The sequence below is a fragment of the Scyliorhinus canicula genome, chromosome 13, assembly GCF_902713615.1.
Source record: "Scyliorhinus canicula chromosome 13, sScyCan1.1, whole genome shotgun sequence".
Lineage (NCBI taxonomy): Eukaryota > Metazoa > Chordata > Chondrichthyes > Carcharhiniformes > Scyliorhinidae > Scyliorhinus > Scyliorhinus canicula.
In genome coordinates, this window is record NC_052158.1 from 36537429 (window position 1) to 36538410 (window position 982).

Consider the following 982-nt stretch of genomic DNA (forward strand, 5'->3'; position numbering starts at 1 on the left):
TGGATTCTGTCTGTGAAGAAACCAGACAGCATAGAAAATAACAAGCTGCGCATATTAATTGAGCGATTCCCGGTGATTCCCGGGCACAATGGACACAATTAAGAATAACAAAGGCCAAGCTAGACTCATCGGCGCCAGCAGGGGTCCCGCACCATAAAATACAAACAGCTCCAAGAACCGCCCAGTGATCGAGGAACAGCCCCGTTATTGGGGAAATTCAAATCAATCGATTGGGAAGCAACCCAATCGATTGCAAGTTTATAGAGGGTCCGCCCAGGTGGGCGCGAAACCCAAAACAGTATAAGACAGAGACCCCGACCCCAGCTCTCTCTCTTAGCCGGCCCTCCCAGCAGAACACCTTTGCAGCAGCTCTCCAGGAACGTGAACGTGTGGAGGCCTGGCCAATTGCTACACCGACAAGTAAGTGCCATACAACGCACGCTACGAGAGTAGACACTCCTGACACCTTTAGTCCGCACCAACTGGAAGCCTGCGGATCCAGGACAAAGCAAGAGGCCATTGTTCCCTGATCCGGCAGTTCCATTATTTCAGGTAAGTATTGGCCTAGTAGTGGTAGGAACAGTTTATCTTAGTTTTATATGCATGAGTGGCAAATAACTGTAATAATAAACGTGTCTTGTTTGAACTTACTAACTGGTGTATTGAGTCATTGATCTGAACTTGAACTTGAACATTGCGGCGGTATCATCATGATACCTGGTGACTCTTGAGCTTAGGAATAAAATAGATCCAATTGAGTGTTAAGCACACTCACCCAGAACAAGCAAGTCCACAAAGAAGGTCTTGAGCTTCCAGTGGCAGGTCACTTTCATTGCCCATTTTGCTCTGATGCAGATATTTGTTATTGGTCTCCTGCACTTTTCCAGTGAAGCTCAATGAACCTTGCGGAACAGAACTTTCTTTTTCAATTAGGTATTTTACAGCCTCCCAGAATCAATAATTTAATCCACTCATTTTGATG